Here is a 5,359-nt window from a genome sequence, read left to right on the forward strand (position 1 = left end):
CACACTCACCTCCTCCTGCAGCGGCTGCCCCCGGCGCATCCCTCTCCCTCTCCTTCCCCCGCCTCGCCGCCAACCCCCAGCCGCCGGGGATCCGCCTCCCAGCCCTGCGGCCAGCACCGCCCCGCGCAGCGCCCGGCCCCCAGCACGGCCTCCCCCGAGCTCGGGGGCTGCCTCGTGCCCGCCCGGCCGCCCGCGCCCGGGCCCGGGCCGGAGGGGATGGGCTCCCCTTCTGCCCGGCCCTGAAGCCGCCTGCGAGCTGGGGCTGGCACACGGGAGACGGCGGAAGGGGAGGGAGGGATTGGAAAAGAAATCAAGGCAGAGAGGGAAATGAGGGAAAGAAAAGAAGGAGAAAAGAAGAAAAGGGAGGCCAGCAAAAGAGGCGACGAGGCAAACAAAGGAGGGAAGGAAAGGGGAGGGGGGTTGTGCTGCTGAAATAATGGCTCCCGTATCAAGCCCCGAGGGCGCAGTGCTTTGGGACACCGAGAAACTTCTCGCTGAGGGAATTCCAGTCGCGTGAGCCAAGAGGCGGGCTGCAATTTGGGCGGGGATGCGCCTCTTTGTGTCCGCCATCTGCTGGGCTCCTGGCGCCCAGTGACATTAGAGGGGACACAACATGAACCCTTACACTCCCCCCCCCATGAAAGTTTGAGGACGCTGCCTATGGAAGTAGCTCCCTGGGGGGAGGGGGGAGCGATTTGGAGGTTGTGCAATTTGACCATGAGACATGCTTAATCAAACTTCCAGCGAGATTCAGCCAAGAGCCGCCTGTCGGCGCTTAAATCACAAACAATAAAAATGAGTCAGTTTCCTATCTTGAGAGTTGGAGAGAGTTGATTGCTATGAAAACGCATGGCAGATTTTCTCTGAATTGGGAGTGGAGTCAGACCTACAGGAAAAGGATGTGTGCGCGGCAGCCCGGATTGCACAGGAACCCGGCTTGTGTTTATCTGCCCTGCTTTCCACAGTAACTTGAGGACACTGAGTCAGTCTGTTTTGCATGCACTAAGGCTTCAGAAAAAAGCAGCTTTCCCGATGCTTCAAGAGGCACAGCACTGCTGTAACAGCTGTATAGTCTGCTGCTGCTAGGTTTGGCCAGCTAGGCTACTAACTGGTGGAAAGCTCAGTTGCTTGAACTACTAGCTGGAGAAAACACAAGCCAGGGTCCCAAATTGAGGCCTCCCCTAAGGTAACATTACACAAAGTGAGGCTAGTGACTGGATTGTGGCCATTGCCAAAGAAAACTCAGTTGATACATTGTCAGGTTCACAAGTATCCTGAATTCTGATCTTGGTCCTTGCTGTGCGGCCTTGTCACTTAGCCTTTCACTGTTTGTTCCCCAATGAATAAAGAGGGGATAGTCACATTACCTACCACACATTTTGGCGGGGGGGAGGGGGTAAGGAATGACTGTGAGGATTAGTGGATTTTTATACAGTATTTTGCAGATGTAAAACAGTGTATAAAAGTGCTCACCATTACTATCATTTGCTGGAAATAGTGTTAGTTATGATCTAGCTCATGCCTTGCAATGTACAAAGGATATTTTATTTGGCTAAGACCATTACTATACCATAATATAAACTTTAAAAATCACTCCTAATGCCTTGAGTCTAGACTATGTACAATAGGAATGCCCAACGCACAATCCAAGGAGTCCTAAATGTGGCCCACAGCCGTGCTGAAGTTCACTGGAGTTTATATAAAATGTAAGCCTTTTGAGATTGATTTCAACGAGCCAGAGCCCAAATCTGCTATTCCTCTCTGAGGTTCCTGTGAATGCCTGCTGGATGCTTTTTTTCCCTCCATTGGTGTTGAACTTGGCCCACAGTTTTTGCTCATCTGTCAAACAAGAAAGTAGTATAAGTGATTAAAATAATAAAAACATGCTGTAAGCGGTGCTGCACACTCCATTGTGCCCCCTTGTGTCAGGGCATGGCACTGCCTCAGGGCAGGGCAGCCTATGCTGTGAACTCAGTGTACAAATGTGTAAATGGTTGAAAATTAACCAACTCAGAATCCGGCCATTCACATCTTTGAACAAACAAACAAACATAAAAGGCAGCTGTGCTTTAAGCCCAGGCCATAGCCTGGCCCTGGGTTAGCACTGAGTCACAGACTCTCACCCAGCACGATTTTCTCTGAAAAAGCAGGCAAGGCTTCTTAACTGGCCTGTTGGATCCCTACTGGTCAGTGTCATTTCCTGTCCCTTCCAGGCCTCTGGCAGACTAAATTGTGCTCGTATCCCAGCGTGAGTGGGTTTTCCTTAAGCAAGGAATGTGCCAATGTCTTCAGCAGGGGGCTAAGATGGCCTGATAGACCCTACCATCATGTAATATGGACAAGGGCATGCAGGCTACTAGAATCAATACGAATATTAATGTTGTCACATTCACAGGCTAATGCACCTATAGGCTTTCTTTCATTCTCACAAATTGGTTCTTTTTAAAAAAAAAAAAAAAGCACCAGAAGTCTGTTTCTTGGTGGCAGAAGAGGGAGACAGTGAAAAATGTATGTTTTTTAAAGTAATGGCTAGTGCTCAGCTACTGTATCGGAAAGGGCCATCATAGTGGACAGATAGGTTTTAGGGTCCAGGGGTACATTTTAAAATCAATATTTATTTGGACTTTTGAAAAAAAAATCAATAATGAATAAACTAACAGAGCTTCAAATATTTAATCTAGTTTGAAAAGTGAACCCAAAGTACTGCTGTTTTGAGGAGGGGGAGGAAGGCTTGAATCAGAACTATACATTTAAAGTTCTAAATGGACCCAAGAGTCACTCCAGCTCCTCGTTAATCTCTTACCTGCTTTTGTTTCAGTTGTGATTTGGAAAGTTCTGTCTCGGTGCTGTGTCAACAGCAACATCCTATTCATTACTATGTGCACTCCCACTGTGAGTGCCCGCACACGTGTATTTAAAATTCACTATCCCTGAGTATGCAACTGTCATAAATATAAAGGGAAGGGTAAACCCCTTTAAAATCCCTCCTGGCCAGAGGAAATCTCCTCTCACCTGTAAAGGGTTAAGAAGCTAAAGGTAGCCTCGCTGGCACCTGACCAAAATGACCAATGAAGAGACAAGATACTTTCAAAAGCTGGGAGGAGGGAGAGAAACAAAGGGTCTGTGGGTCTGTCTATATTCTGTCTTTGCCGGGGATAGACCAGGAATGAAGCCTTAGAACTTTTAGTAAGTAATCTAGCTAGGTACGTGTTAGATTATGATTTCTTTAAATGGCTGAGAAAAGAATTGTGCTGAATAGAATAACTATTTCTGTCTGTGTATCTTTTTTGTAACTTAAGGTTTTGCCTAGAGGGGTTCTCTATGTTTTGAATCTAATTACCCTGTAAGGTATCTACCATCCTGATTTTACAGGGGGGATTTCTTATTTCTAATTACTTCTATTTTTATTAAAAGTCTTCTTGTAAGAAAACTGAATGCTTTTTCATTGTTCTCAGATCCAAGGGTTTGGGTCTGTGGTCACCTATGCAAATTGGTGAGGCTTTTTATCCAACATTTCCCAGGAAAGAGGGGGTGCAAGTGTTGGGAGGATTGTTCATTGTTCTTAGGATCCAAGGGTCTGGGTCTGTAGTCACCTAGGCAAATTGGTGAGGCTTTTTACCAAACCTTGTCCAGAAAGTGGGGTGCAAGGTTTGGGGAAGTATTTTGGGGGGAAAGACGTGTCCAAACAGCTCTTCCCCAGTAACCAGTATTTGTTTGGTGGTGGTAGCGGCCAATCCAAGGACAAAGGGTGGAATATTTTGTACCTTGGGGAAGTTTTGATCTAAGCTGGTAAAGATAAGCTTAGGAGGTTTTTCATGCAGGTCCCCACATCTGTACCCTAGAGTTCAGAGTGGGGGAGGAACCTTGACAGCAACTGTTCCCAGTAAAAGTTTACTTTCCATTATAATTCATGCAAGTAAAACTTAAGGGGCTGCAATGTTTGCAGAAAGTGTACACTACAGGGGAGCAATTACAGCCTAAGTGAGTTTATAGTGAACATTCATGAAAGATGTTTTATTCAGTCATTTCTAACATTCTAGCTCATCTTTCTTCCAAGCATTAAGGAAACTTCTTGATACTTTTGTTGTAAATAAGGGTAATAGAGGGATCACTTACAACCATCTCTGGAGTGAAACATAGCATCTGTTAACCAATGGAGATTAATAATATACAAGCGCTTAGTTCATGAAACAATGAAAACTGTACATAATGGATACTTCAGGTGGAACTTTGAGGCAAAATATGATTCTTCTATGGGAATTTATCCAAGACACTTGTCTACACTGCCCTGCCATTGGACAATCGAAGTGTGATTATCAGTGTGGACCTAAGTGCTTCTCTGTAACTCTCCCATGTGAACTCTGCGGCCGCGAACTAAAATGTCTGTACTCCATTTTAATGGTGTGTTCCTCACACAGGACTATATTAAGGCAAAGTAGGAACCTTTTCATTCTTGCCCACAGCATCCACACTGGAGAGTTATAGTGCAGCACTGCTAATCACACCAACATAGAACTGTGGAGCAGTTTAGACACAGCCTGAGTGCTTGTCTTTAGAGGGGCACAACCAGAGATGTGACTGCAGCATGTGTACATTACCTGAGGTAGCTTTGATCTAGCTTGTTACCAGATGGGCCTGTTACTTTCGGGTATACTCATTTATTCGGGTTACTCTTCGGGGGAGAGGGGGAAGAGAAGGGTGCTGTAATTCTATTAACGTGCTGCTTATGTCACTTGTGTGTTCATATGGAGCTCTACTCCTTCCTTCTGCAAGTCCCCCCCCCCCCCCCAATGGCGCTATCCTGCAGGCCCTAGGTTCCCTGGGGCTGGGTTCCTCCAGCCCTAGAACTAGATGAACCTACGCACGCCCGCACCACAAGTCTGAGCAGACTGGGTCAATCAGCACTCTTCAGCTGATCCCCTCATATGTCCTTGTGCTCAGTGAGCTGCGTTAAGAAGCACTTTTCAAGCTGATACCCTTATGTGCTCCTGGTCTCAATGGGCTGAGTTGAGCAGCACTCTCAGCTGCCCCCCACTTAGTGCTCCAATTTTAGCATGTCCCTATCCCACTTTCACATTATAATTGTACTGGTAGTAACCAACTTGATGAGCAAACGCCACAGTATTTTTGGGCACTACAGGGATCTTTTAGCTTAAGTAAAAGAAGCGTTGCTGAAGAGTAAACAGGAGAAGCTAAAGACACAAACGAGTAAAATTCAGAGAGAGAGAAACACCCAACTTAACCATAAGGGTTATTTATTGAATAATAATGATAACCATACAGGGAGAGACTAAACCAACATAACATCCATTATTAAAGGGTAATACCTGAGGCAGAAAGGAAAACGGGGTGGGGGGGG

Source organism: Natator depressus, chromosome 1, assembly GCF_965152275.1.
Source record: "Natator depressus isolate rNatDep1 chromosome 1, rNatDep2.hap1, whole genome shotgun sequence".
NCBI lineage: Eukaryota > Metazoa > Chordata > Testudines > Cheloniidae > Natator > Natator depressus.